This window comes from Lissotriton vulgaris, chromosome 1_1 (assembly GCF_964263255.1).
Source record: "Lissotriton vulgaris chromosome 1_1, aLisVul1.2, whole genome shotgun sequence".
Classification (NCBI taxonomy): Eukaryota; Metazoa; Chordata; class Amphibia; order Caudata; family Salamandridae; genus Lissotriton; species Lissotriton vulgaris.
Window position 1 is genome coordinate 350,678,514 of NC_141685.1, and position 14,259 is coordinate 350,692,772.

Here is a 14,259-nt window from a genome sequence, read left to right on the forward strand (position 1 = left end):
GTCGCAAAGGCAGTGCCCAGGGACACAAGGGGCATACCATGGGTCGCAGCACCAACTCTTGGGCCCCCCTAACTGACGTCCATGCCTCGAGCCCTTACCAGCGTTCTTTCTGCTGCTGAAGGTGAAGGAAAGGGCAAGGAATTGCATGCTACAGAAAGGCGCGCGTCCACCACAGCCCTTGATACTTTCTGTACCATGCCGCCAGCGCCAAAGGCAGGGGTACTAACGTGCGAGCGATGTGTATCCCTTGCCCACCCCGGAAATCTCTATTTGACACCCGGGGCCACGGTCAGGTCAGTGCTTAGTGACCCTGGTTGAGTTGGTGATCTCAGCTTCCCCCGCTAAGCATTCACCTCTCTTTAGCCGCCATTACACTCAATAGCACTTGACACCCTTGTTAGCAATTTCATGTTAAATGCTGACTAAACATTTGGCATGAATATTAAATCCAGAACACACGATTCCAGGGCACTTGAGTACCACCTAACGTGCTGTTCATCTAACTTTTCGGTGCATGCCACTATTCATTATCATGAACAACAGGAAAATGAGTTCACATAACACTTCATTTGCTACTACTGATTATAAAAGATCATATACATTAAATGACAAAAGATGTTTTCTTTTTTTCTTCATTTTAAGCCCTCACTCAGCATAAATCCTGATAGAATGCAGGAGACTGCACAGATCCAGACATTTTTACTCACCGCCTAGTACACAAATTCATTTTTCCCACTTCTTGATTATTGCAACTGCACCTTTTGAATGGTTGGAGCAAAAGCCCTTTCTGCTCTGGTGACTGCTAAATTGCATTACCCCAGTGCAATGTTTATGCAATCTGGTATCAGTACTCTGAAATATAACCCTACTTTACCCTACAATGGAGAATCCACTCGCCTCCTATAATGTTGGCTTGGCCTGGCAGAGTCAGTCTGCTCTCCCATTGCTTAATGGAGTTTTTGGGCAGCGTGACTGCCATTATAAATACCTTCTACTGCTCCATGGTGCAGCACACTCAAGGGCAGATTTACCATTTGTTGACGCAGCACAGTGCAGCAGCCGCAAATGGTGCGAGAGCATGAGAAGGAGAGTAGGAGAGCACCAAATTTACTAAAATATGGCACTCTCCTCCCCTTCCCCTAGCTCTGGCGCTGAAATCACCTGTCATGCGCCACAGAGACACCTTTGCGTCATGGTGCAAGGGTGTCTCCGTGAGTTTGGCATAGGTTTTGTACTGGAAGGGTAGCGTTCCAGTTCAAAATAGCTTAGAGCAAACGTTAGCCCTTTTCCCTCTTTGTATGTGTGCTGTAAAGTGCAGCATACGTACAAAGTCAGAAAAGGAAGGAAAAATCTAAGTATTTTTCCTTCTTTGCACCTACTTCAAAAGGGTGCAGTTTTTTGGTGCTAAAACCTGTCTACTTTATTTAGCAAATAGGGTTTCGCGCAAGAAACCTTCGGTGGTTGCATGGTAACACTCATGCTCCACCCACGGTACACCCGTTTGGCGCTAATGCAAAGCAGCACTATGCGCTTGCTTTGTGTTACTCTCACATTATTTCCAGTGCCAAACAAGTTTAGCGCTGGAAAATAAATCGGAAAAGAAAGATTTGTGTGACTTTTGTGAAGCAAACACAACGTAAAATCTTGGCAAATCTCCCACTCAATGTTTGCATGCTGCATCCCTACTCCAACTGTAGGGGAGAAATAATGAACTACCACAATCCACGGTAAAAAAAATCTAGCTGTTCATAGGCTGCAAAATATACTTATTTATCTTCTTGGCACTACCTACTTATAGGCCAATTTCTTCATGCTGTTATTTTCAGGATGACTTACATTGAAGGAACACTTAGACATACTTAGAAACAGTGCACCCGTCCCCACCTGCTGCAGGTGCTCTCTGTAAAATGCAGGGCATCATTTCAGCTATAGGCCTTAATGATGAAAAGCTCGCTTTAGTGTCATTTCAGATGCAGTGATATGAACATCTGTTAACAAGAGTCTGCGTAAGTGTGCAGTGAAGACATCTCCATTGAATAAGGGATACATAAGAGGCTAGAAAAGAAAATCTGCTGTGAATTGGATCGTTTTTCTACTGTTGAAAATCATAATAAAGAATTGAAAGTATACTACTATCAAGTTTGGACCTGTTCATTTGAAATGGACTCTAATTATTGATTGAAGGACACTAACTATTATGTAAAAATACTTCTTGATGGGTGCTGATTCCACAATCTGTGTTTTGTATTTGGACTTTGTCCTTAAAGGAACAGATAGGGTTGTGTTCCTTGGTTTCCGAAGCACCATCACAATATTTGTAAGTCACAGACCATAACAGGTGCAGGTTCTTTGCCTCAACCCTTTTGTTTGTAAGTGTATTTCAAGGGATACATAAATGTCTGTACATATTGAGTCAAATGTGATCTGGGAGCAAAAACAGCTAAAGTGGAGCAAATTGCCTCGTTTTGAGAACAATCCTGGGTTCAATAAATTTTAGCGGAGTGTAGGAATACCATTATTACTAGGCCTGGGCAAAATTTTAAAAACACTGGACTAATTGGCTCAATTTTGGTAATTTCACCTAACAAAATCTATGCTAAATTACAGAGAATATGCCATTACACTATTTTATCACTAAATGTACTATTCAGGTAATATTTGAACATGAGTGTCATTTTAGGTAGGTCTTTTGCCCGAGCACACTGTTTGGGTAATATTTGAGCCAGAAATTACATTTACAAGTTGAATTTTTACCGGAACAGAAAGTTTGGCTCATTATTTTCAGTGAAAGATGCATTACGCGTCATTTCGTTTAACATTTCTGTAATTACACAGAATTATGCCACCGGAAATGATGTACGTCCGGCCCACTCCTAATATTTTTTGCATATTAACGTGTACGTTTCAGATTTAAGGACCTAAGTAGCTAGCATATTGGACCACGTATTGGACCTCTAAGCACTGGCTGACTGCCAAACAAATCCCTATTACACAGGTATTTCCTTAAAAATATGGTATCCGGAGGAGCTTCGCGCGGTTCCAAGATGGCCGCGTGAGCACAAGGCTCCTGAGACCCTCTTCGCCTCCCGCATCTATCCTGCCACAAATCCTGATTTGAACGACGGGTATTTCTTGCTTATGCCCTGCTGATTCTGAAAACTTTTTTCCGGACTCAAATTGGACGCCGAGAACCGGACTTGCTGCTTCCTGAAGTTTGCGGCCTACATCGTAGACCATCCCCGGGCTTGAGTTCCCAAGATACCCAGGTGGCAACTCAACAACAACGGCCAGTGTGCCACGCCCACAGCCCCTGAGGTACTTTCGGTTTCGCTTTCGCTTTGGGTCATTGTTGACGGCGCTCTTCGGTCGCCCCATTTGACTTCTCGTTCCTGCGACAGATCCTACGCTAATTTTGGATCTTAGCCTTTTTTGCCCTTGAGGACCATCGTTAGCGGGATCATTTGACCAGATCCCACCGGTTCCGTGGGAGCTCGTCACCCACTATGGCGGGCAAAGCAGATGCCGAGAAGCGGAACACCAAGGGCACGCATCGTGGTGGTGTGCTTCAAACTCAAATCATAGAGCGCTACACTCGCCCAAAAGGGTCCCCAGGTGGAGCGAGTAAGGCTCTCGAGGGGACAGGAGATGGTACGCCTTCAACGGAGGAGCCGACATTGAAGGACATCATGGGCGCTATCACCAGTGTTCGTACAGATATGGGCCAATAATATGAGACTCTCGCTGCGAAGATTGACACGGTGGCGATCGAGGTTAACTTCATTAGGGCTGACCCGGGTAAGACGAATGAACGGGTCAAGTCCCTGGACATTAAAACTGCAAGCTTGACCACTGATGTCTCGGACCTCCAGGCTGAGGTTCGCACTCTCCGCACCTCCAATGACCAGTTTGCCCGCCGGCTGGAGGATTTCGAGAGCCGGGCCAGGCGCAACAACGTCCGCATCGTGGGGGTTCCGGAGATTTCTGCGGATGTATCCACATACCTTCTGGTGGAGGATTTGGTCCTGAAACATCTTGTACCTAAGGGCCTTAGTAACTTCTTTACTGTGGAGCGAGCACATAGAGTTCCCGGCTGGAAGCCCAAGCTGGGGGCCGCACCAAGGCCTATCATCGCCAGGATTTTTAATTTCCGAGACCAGGACGCTATCCTGCAGGCCTCACGTACCATGGGTCCCACTAATTATGACAATGCCTCAGTCAGTTTCTACCCAGACTTTACCCAGGCGGTGCAGAAACAACGCATGGGTTTCACCGGTGTGAAGAGACGGCTTAGGGATATGGGACTGAAATATGCCATGCTTTTTCCAGCCCGACTGAGGATCGAGTATGAGGAGCGGGCGTTTTTCTTCGATCGCCCCGAGGTGGTCAGTGACTGGCTGGATACATTGCCATCAAACCGCACCAGCAGCGAGAGCTCGAGAGGTGCCGAGGGGGGCCTGGCTGAACAGGAGTAGTGAGTCTGCATCGGCGAGCCGGTTACTATGGACTTCTAGCAGTGGCTTTATAATAGACTTGCTTTATACTGTGGATACCCGGGGGTGGGGGGAATCGGGCCTCTTCTTCATCCTCTGGGGACTTTTTCTCTCTTCTTGTAGGTTAGTTTAATGGGGCGACAGGCACACTGCAAGTTGGGGTGGTTTTTTGATCTAACGCAGGGGTGCAGGGTGGGGGTGTGTGTTTTTCAGGGTTCCTTGGGGGTGGCGGGGGGGGGTCTTTTCCTTTTTGTTTTGTTCGAGGCTGCGCTATGTTCTGTCTTTTATCCTGTGTGCTTGTTCCCGGGCGGGGGGGGCTGGGTGCCCAGTGCCGGGATGGCGGGGGGGAGCTTAGGGTGCTGAGTTGGAACGTTAACGGTCTTGGTGATAGAATAAAGCGGGGAATTGTATTGCAATATTTGAAGCGCTGTGCCCCAGATGTGATTTTACTCCAGGAGACGCACTTGGTTGGCAATACATGCCATGCACTGAATAGACGGGGCTTCCGTCTGGTGGCCCATTCAGGGTTTACCTCCGGGTCGAGAGGGGTGGGGGTCCTGGTAAGAACTTCCCTCCCCCTGGAGATAGATGACATAGTGTTGAACGACAGGGTCCGCTACGCGGCTGTTACGGGTCGGTGGGAAGGGAAAACGATCTCCATTTTGTCTGCATATATCCCCCCTGGCCCGCAGGCCACCACATTTGCTGATCTGGGTGATGTGATCCTGGGGCTTCTTGATGGCATACTGGTAGTGGGTGGCGATTTTAATTCTGTAGTTAGTGGGGATGAAGACCATAGCCCCCCAAGAGCCCTGCCTGCGGCACAGCTTTGGCTCGGGAAGCTCCTGGACATGCTTGGTCTAGTCGATTGTTGGAGGCAACTGCACCCTGGACAGCTCCAATATACTTTTTATTCGGGGGCCCATGGGAGTCTATCGAGATTGGACTATATTCTTGTACCAGCAGCACAGATGGTCTCGGTATGGGAAGTTAGGCATTTGGCCAGGGGGATCTCTGATCACTCTCCGCTTTGGCTTACAGTCGACATAAAGTTGGGTGCCGAGGGCCGGATCGCTCCGATCAACCCCTGGCACCTTCGTAATCCTAAGATCAGGTCGGAGGTGGTGAAGTGTATGGACTACTACTTCGCTGAGAATGAGGGATTGGTATCCTCCCCTGTTACATTGTGGAAGGCCTACAAACCAGTGATTCGTGGTCAAGTCTTGTCCGTCATTGCCAGCAAAAGGAGACGTAAGAATGCCGCGGTGGTGGATCTGGAAAATGAAATCACTGAATTGGAAAGGCAGATGGAGTCCGGGGTCACTCCGGAGGTGGTGCATTCTCTGGCCCTGAAACAATCTGACTATAAGGCGCTGGTCACTGATGCGGCCAAGGCGATGCACCGTGAGCAGCAGGGGCGTTTGTATGATGTGGTTGATAAGGCGGGAAAACTGATTGCATGGTTGGACAAAAAGGATAGATTGAACCGGGTGGTGCCTGTTGTTGAACGGATGGATGGTGCGCGTGTCGTGGACCCGATTGATATAGTCCGAGTTTTTGCCCAGCACTTCCAGGCGGTGTATGCGCCGGTCTCGGACAGGCCGGAAGAAGACTCGCATTTATTGCTTCGGGATATTGCCCTGCCTAGCCTGTCGGATTTGGACAAGGAGCTTATGGAGGCGGATTTTTCCACCGATGAAATAGCGCTCGCTATCCCTTCACTTCGTTCCGGGAAGGCCTCGGGCCCGAATGGGATACCGGTGGAATTGTACAAACTATGCCCCGACAAAATGGCGCTGTATCTTCGTCGGATGTTTCTGTCCTCGCGAGATCTCGGATCTCTTCCTCGAGATCAGAGATTAGCATCTATTGTAGTCATCTACAAAGATGGCAAGCCCCGCGATCATTGCTCGTCGTATCGGCCGATTTCGCTCCTGAATGTTGAGCCTATAATTCGCGCCAAACTTCTGGCAAATCGGCTGATTACGGTGATTGCTGACTTGATCCATCCGGATCAGTCTGGATTTAAACCCCACCGCAACACCGCGCTCAATCTACGTCGCCTCCATGGTGTCTTAGCAAGGGCGGTGTCTCTTGGTGAGCCGGTCATCTTGGTTTCCTTGGATGCCTCAATGGCCTTTGACACGGTGGAGTGGCCATATTTGTGGGCTGCCCTTGCGAAGTTTGGTTTCGGCCCTAAATTTATTGGGTGGATTAAGCTTCTGTACGAGCAACCGCTGGCACAGGTGGTGGTTAACGGCTGGGCTTCGGAGCCCTTCCCCCTCGGACACGGAACGAGACAGGGGTGCCCCTTGTCACCGCTCCTCTTTGCGCTTGCCCTTGAGCCCCTGGCTGCATGGCTACATTGGGAACCATCGCTCAAGGGCATCCGATGGTCGCCTGACTTTGAGGATCGGATATCGCTCTATGCTGATGATATCTTGTTGTATTTTACCTCTCCTCGTAAGTCGTTGGGTGTCCTATTTGATGTGTTACGCTCCTATGGGAGGAATTCTGGCTTGGTCATTAATTGGGCCAAGTCCTGTATTTATCCACTCACGGACGATGTGCCTCTTCTTCCGCGCATTTGTCCGATACCGGTTTCTAGAGATGGCTTTAAGTACTTGGGGATCTATATTTCTCTGGACCCCAAAGCCTGTTACGAGCGGAATTTGTTGCCTCCGCTTTCCCGGCTTCGGTCGGATGTTGCAGCGTGGTGTGGCTTGCCACTCTCCCCTTTGGGAAGGGCGGCCCTGTTCAAAATGATGTCTCTACCCCGCTTCCTGTACGCCATTCAAAACACACTTGATTTGGTACCTGCTAGCTATTTTCGAAAGATCGAGAGCTTGCAGAGAAAATTGATGTGGGGTGGGCGACCGCGTATCGCATTGGCGAAATTGACTTTGCCATGGTATGATGGAGGTATCGCGTTGCCTGACATCAAGCGTTACTACTGGGCCTCCCAGTTGAGTGCTGTGAACCACGCTATGTATGGCCCTGTCCCGAACCCCGCGTTTGAGATGGACAGATGGCAACTGCCCAGGGGGGATTATAATCGAGCGCTCTATTCTAGAGCCGACCGGAAGTATCTCACGGGCCCTACTGCAGTTGCGGTGCGAGTTTGGGGAAGTGCGACCGCCACCACGGGATGGACAGATAAACTGATGAAATCGACCCCATTGTACGCCGCGTGGGTGGCCTATGGACGTCGAAGGGTTTTGACAGATGGGATCTCATCGGTATCAGCAGGGTGGGCGACCTTTGGGCCAAGGGCACAGTTAAGACCTTTGAGGTACTCCAGCGGGAATATAAACTGAGTGATAGGGAATATTACCGGTACCTTCAAGTCAGCCATGCGCTTCATTCGGTTTTCCCGGCTGGTACTACGATCCCGGAGTCCTCTCCTCTTGAGGATAGAGTGCTTGACGGATATGTCCCCGACAGTACTATATCTCTTATCTATAAGAAGCTGATTAATGATCGCTCGGATCTCCTTTTACAATTGCGGAATGCTTGGACCAGTGACGTGTTGGAACTGGAGGATGAAGACTGGCAGGCGGCGATATCTTCCCCCAAAGAGATCGCGATTCCGGCACGTCTTAGGCTGGTGCAACTTAAAATTTTGCATTGGGTATATGTCAAGGGCCCACGACTGGTACATATGGGTTTCTCTGCGGATGGGTTGTGTAGGCGTGGATGTGGTATGTTGGGTACGTTTTTGCATATCCTCTGGGAATGTCCGGAGGTGGCGACGTTTTGGCGCCATGTGCATGCGGTTATGGGTGAGGTGACGGGTGTTGTGTTATTGCCGGAGGCTAGACGCTGTCTGTTGAATGTTTGGGAGCCGAATGACTGTACTGTTGCTCAAACTCAATGGGTTACATTGAGTAATATGGTTGCTAAATGAGATATAGCCCAGTTGTGGGGTTCTCAGAGGCCGCCATCACTCCTAGCATGGAAAGAACACATGGATTGGTCCATGTTCAGGGAAAAAAACGTATATGTCTCCCGTGGCAGATCTAAGAAATGGGGTAGGATCTGGGGTCAATGGAACATGTATCGTGGAGAAATTTGCACCGCCCCATTCACCGACATTCCAGATCCGCTTCTTCTCCCTTGACTGTGCGTTCCCACTACTTAGCCTTCGTTGACTATACTGCATTGTTTTGCCCCTGGGTCCCCCCATACCCTCCCCAGGATTTTTCCTCCTTTTTTATTGTAGCATGTTTTCCACCCGTCTCCCACTGCCATGAGGGACAGCCAATCTATCATACAGAAATGCCTCGATCTTCTTTCTGTTTTGTTTGTTGTTTATTTATATAAAATATAAAATGCGAAACCTTCACTAATCCTATTTATACCACATGCTTTTACAAGTAAACGAGATATCGCTGCCGGACCCTCGGGTTGTCGGCTGAAGAGATGTGTACTTTGATGTGGATATTGTTGTGTGCTACGGACCAGCCTCCGTGGTTGTGGGTCTGTAATTGTCTCTTTCTTTACATAATAAAGGTTTTCAAAAAAAATAAAAAAAATATGGTAACCTTTTTAACTCTTTCTCTAAACTAATTGGCACAATTGACTTTTTTTATAAGTGTGCTGTGAGAAAGTGCCACTTTTTGTGTCATCAGCCCCATTTTTTAGGTCTCGCCTGTCGATGCGCATGCGCATCGAGCAAGCGAGAGTATTGGGACTTATCCACTCTTTCCCCAACTTGCAAGGAATCGTGGCGATTCCTTGCAGTGCCCGTGATTTTTAAGCTCAATGCGCATGCGCATTGAGCTTAAAAGCGCGTGCACGTCCGTCTTGTTTTACCCGCTCCGCCCCCTCCCCTTCCCGCCGTGTCGCATTTCTCCTCCCCCCTCCCCTCTCCTCCGTCCGTCTTGTTTCTTTAATTTAACCCGCTCCGCCCCCTCCCCTTCCCGCCGTGTCGCATTTCTCCTCCCCCCTCCCCTCTCTTCCCTCCGTCTCGTTTGTTTAATTTAACCCGCTCCGCCCCCTCCCCTTCCCGCCGCCTCTCCCTACCCGTCTCTCATCCCCGTTTCCTTTGTTTCCACTCTCGGTACAACTCTACCCCTTTCTGTTTTACTTCCCAGTGCTCGCTCCCTTTCTTCACTTCTCCACACCTTCTGGTCAGGTTTTGTGTAAATTCCCTTTCCCCGATCTCTAAATTTCTCTGCTGGCTCCACTGGCAGCGCCTCTCTGGCCCCTTTCCCTTTCCTCCTCTCAGCTGCTCCCTACTCCCCCCCCGTCCCCCATTCCTGCTCTTACCGCTGCTCTCTCTGCCCACACCCTTCCGTCTCTCCATCTTCCCACTCCCTCTGCTCCCGCTTCTGACACATGTACATTATATTCTCACAAGAAATAACGCCCGACACGTTCCCGCAGCGCAGCATATGCCAAAAACAACACCGCCGCTGCTGCCGTGAGCAATTCACGTATTTCCGGCTGTTTACTTCCCCACTCACTGTTCAGCGTATTGATGTATTCTCTTCAGCTTCTTAACCAAACTACATCAGACTACCTTGAGGGAAAATTGCTTACGAGAGATATTGAATTTTCCCTGCTCCCTCCAGTATTCTATTATTTGGACAGCCTACGCCCACTGTTATTTACAGGATACAGCTAGCTATGTTAGCCTCTTCTAAGGGGCAATGTAAATACTGATACTTGTGTTCTGTCATTTTTTCTATGTACAAAATCCATTAAAAATATTTAGACCACAAAAAGTGCGTAAAATTTCAAATCAAAAACCATTTTGTTGCTTACTGGTTATTAGACGATCACCAATGTTTTTTATGCATCCTTTTTCCTGTCTAACTAGAAATCACGAACTAGACCTTGTTCACAAAATAATGTGCATGCTCATAATCATTCTTGAATTACCAGAAGGTCAATACAATATAGTATCCCGTCACAGTCTACCACCAGCAGTGAGAGGTCTAGTTACTGCTTCGGATTGGATCAATGGGGTTACACACGTCTCTGTGCGATGATGTCATTTTGTTACTCTCTTTTGATGTGGACTCTAGGAACAGTCCTATTTCAGGCTTAAACATCTGATGTCAATTCACTGAAGGTGTATGAAACACGGTGTCCAGGTAGGTAGCATCAGACCCCTTGATGAAATATGGCGGGAACAACTCTTATTTACCTTTACATTTATTGACTAGTGCTACAGTATGTTTTCTTGAGCATAGTGTTAAAGCATTTTGCAAGTAGCAACTTTTATTTTTTGCAGTTACTGATATTTGCGCGTCCACAACACTGTACGCAGAACAAGAACATCTGGGGGCGCCGCCATGCTTTCAATAATCTCCAAATTCTCCACGGACCACCCTCCGGCGTCCGCCCCCTCCCCTTCCCGCTGTGTCGCATTTCTCCTCCCCCCTCCCCTCTCCTCCGTCCGTCTTGTTTGTTTAATTTAACCCGCTCCGCCCCCTCCCCTTCCCGCCGTGTCGCATTTCTCCTCCCCCCTCCCCTCTCTTCCCTCTACAGTTCTGCTTTTGCTCTGCCGGTGTTTGAGCACACGCATTCTGGGATGAATGTATTACATACATGGGGGGCTTATGTGCAAGCCTCTTGCGCCGCCGGTTCGTCACCTTTCCACACATTACAAGAGACCCACCGGCAGCGCAAGGGGCTTCTAAATAAGCCCCATAATACCTTGGCCTCGTGCGCTTGTAAACTCACTTCGCACCATTTAAGCTGCATGGGACGTCCGAGCGTTAGTGGCCTGGGGAGTTTGGTGGCAAACATACATCACCCTCAATCCCTCATCCTCAACCCCTCACTCACCCTCACTCTCACTCACCCTCACTCAGCCTCAACTACTCCCCCTCACCCTCACTCACCCAAAACCCCTCACCCTCACTCACCCTCACCCTCACTCACCCTCAACACCTCACTCACCCTCACTCACCCTCACCCTCACTCACCCTCAACACCTCACCCTCAACCTCACTCACCCTCACTCACCCTCACTCTCACTCACCCTCACTCACCCTCACCCTCACTCACCCTCACTCTCACTCACCCTCAACCCCTCACCCTCAACCCCTCACCCACCCTCACCCACCCTCACTCACCCTCACTCACTCACCCACCCTCACCCTCACTCACCCTCACCCTCACACAGTGCAATAGTTCTCAGACCATTTCAGTTAGAGCTTTTAGAAATGTTTATGGCTTTTTTTATTTGTAATACTTTAGCATTGGCTACAGGAAACAAAAATGCTAAACATTTACAAGAAAAACCCATACACTATTCTAAAAGCACTAACTCTAATGGTGGGGTTGAGGGTGAGTGAGGGTGAGTGAGGGTGAGGGGTTGAGGGTGAGTGAGAGTGAGGGTGAGTGAGGGTGAGGGTGAGTGAGGGTGAGGGGTTGAGGGTAAGGTGCTGAGGGTGAGTGAGGGTGAGGGTGAGTGAGGGGTTGAGGGTGAGTGAGGGAGGGTGAGGGTGAGTGAAGGTGAGGGTGAGTGAAGGTGAGGGTGAGTGAGTGTGAGTGAGGGTGAGTGAGGGTGAGGGTGAGTGAGGGGTTGAGGGTGAGTGAGGGTGAGTGAGGGTGAGGGGTTGAGGGTGAGTGAGGGTGAGGGGTTGAGGGTGAGTGAGGGTGAGGGTGAGTGAGGGTGAGGGTGAGTGAGGGTGAGGGGTTGAGGGTGAGGTGTTGAGGGTGAGTGAGGGTGAGGGTGAGTGAGGGGTTGAGGGTGAGTGAGGGAGGGTGAGGGTGAGTGAGGGTGAGGGTGAGTGAGTGTGAGTGAGGGTGAGTGAGGGTGAGGGTGAGTGAGGGGTTGAGGGTGAGTGAGGGTGAGGGGTTGAGGGTGAGTGAGGGTGAGGGTGAGGGGTTGAGGGTGAGGGGTTGAGGGTGAGTGAGGGTGAGTGAGGGTGAGGGGTTGAGGGTGAGTGAGGGTGAGTGAGGGTGAGGGGTTGAGGGTGAGTGAGGGTGAGTGAGGGTGAGGGGTTGAGGGTGAGTGAGGGTGAGGGTGGTTTACTGAAAAAAAATGACCTTACGCGTTCATTATTAAATATGGCACACTGACAAACCTCATGGCATTTACCTGCTATTATTTGGTAAAGGCCCCAGTTTGATAACGGTGGGCTCTAAAGTTTGCCTAAAAACCCTTCTGTGCGTCATGATGCGAACCAGACAGTTGAGCCCAATTGATTCTAGTGCGTGATCTGGGGCAAAATACGACTTTTCAATTATGTCTCTATTGCCCTATCCATCTAAAATTAGCAGAGCGTGAACATGGGCTAAACAGAGGTATGACTGGCACCGACAATACAAATAACTGGACTCTCAAATAAATGTCGCGCAGCACAGTGCCCCTTTCGACGTACCTCGGTTTCACTTCATTGAAAGTCATATCGAGAAAAACGGGTGTAATATTAACGCGCAGATTTGGAGTGGTTTGGCCCTCCCTTACTTTAATAGGAATTCCCGAAACAAGAAATACATGTCTAAGTGTGTAGCTGTTTCAATGGTGTGTATGTATGTTCGAAAACAGAGAAACACTCAGTTGTAAACAGAACTCTGTTCTATGTGTCTACCTAATAGGACTAGAGACTGGCGGCAATTGCGCTTACTCGGAACTCCTGCATTGGACACTTGACAATTGCAGCTGACCAATAGTATATTGCAGTGAAACTGTCGAGGTTCTACAAATCTCCTCCAGTCTCTAATGTGCAAGCTGTTACTACATTATGCCGATTCATTTTCAGCTCTACAGGGGGGCTGTGCATGAATTTGGGTTCTACACGACAGCTGGAAGATTGCGGCGTCGACTTCACTTACAGATAAGATACTATGTGGCTGTAATCGGCAAAAGCAAATCGGAACAGAAATCGGAAGTACTAAAACAATGAAACAGTATAATAAGAACTCCTTAACGTGTAAAGTTAATTTTGTAAGATGCGCTATGTTTACCTAGGAAAACAGTGGGAGGATGACAGCTTGGTAACTTGAACTGTCAACAGATCCTAATAACGAGGAGTCATCAAAGAATCACCCTGAGCTCGACAAAAACACATTTCTGACCCATAGCCACACCTATCCACCCCGATCTGCTTAAATGGGAACATTTTAGCATGTGGGTAATAGGAATCAGTCTTCCTTACAAATAGCATTGAATGAAGAGCAAGGCAAGGCAGGCGGCTGGGGGGAGGGGGGAGGAGAAATGCGACGCGACATGGCAGGCAGGGGAGGGGGCAGAGCGGGGGTGTGGGAGGAGTGCGGGAACAGACGGCGAGGGGAGGAGAGTAGGAGGAGGAGAGTAGGGGACTAGGCCGTGCAATCAAGAAGTGAGGGGGCGGGAGTGTAGGCAAGGCAGGCGGCTGGGGGGAGGGGGGAGGAGAAATGCGACGCGACATGGCAGGCAGGGGAGGGGGCGGAGCGGGGGTGTGGGAGGAGTGCGGGAACAGCATTAGGGCAACAATGAGAGCGAGTGGGCCTATCACAGGTGTCACCACTGAAAGGGTTTATTCAGACCCCACGGTTAACACAAAGCCCAATAAATTAATCGAGAGCATGGTGCAGTTATCATTTTACTGGTAGAAAATGGAGAAAATGTGCTGATGCTTTTTCTGGAGAAAAAAAATGTTCCTATGCCAATACCACATTTAGAAAAATGTTCGCATAAACAGTACCTCTGAAGTAAAACCTAAATAGGCTCATGATAAAAGTCAACACACATTTTATATCTGTTTTTGCGCTTTGTATTCTGATCGTAATGAGCCCAAATTATCGGGACAAGTGCCTTGAATAAGGC